The sequence below is a fragment of the Pteropus vampyrus genome, unplaced genomic scaffold (genome assembly GCF_000151845.1).
Source record: "Pteropus vampyrus isolate Shadow unplaced genomic scaffold, Pvam_2.0 Scaffold192, whole genome shotgun sequence".
NCBI lineage: Eukaryota > Metazoa > Chordata > Mammalia > Chiroptera > Pteropodidae > Pteropus > Pteropus vampyrus.
Window position 1 is genome coordinate 1,750,885 of NW_011888973.1, and position 247 is coordinate 1,751,131.

Below are 247 nucleotides of genomic sequence, written 5' to 3' on the forward strand. Positions count from 1 at the left end.
CTCCGCTGCTCCATGGGCCTCTCTTCCTGAGGGAAACGTGGAAGACAGAGGTGAGCGGACAAGCCTCTCTTCATTACTCCCTCCTAGTCCCCGTAGCCCTCGGCTACCGCCTCTGCTGGTCTCAGCGGCCTACCTGGTGCCGTGACCTACCCAGACCTTTATCCCCAAGAGGCCGAGGGTTCTGGTCACCATGCCCTTCTTAGGCCGGGGCTGCTCCGTACTCCCGCTATATAGTCACAACTGGATC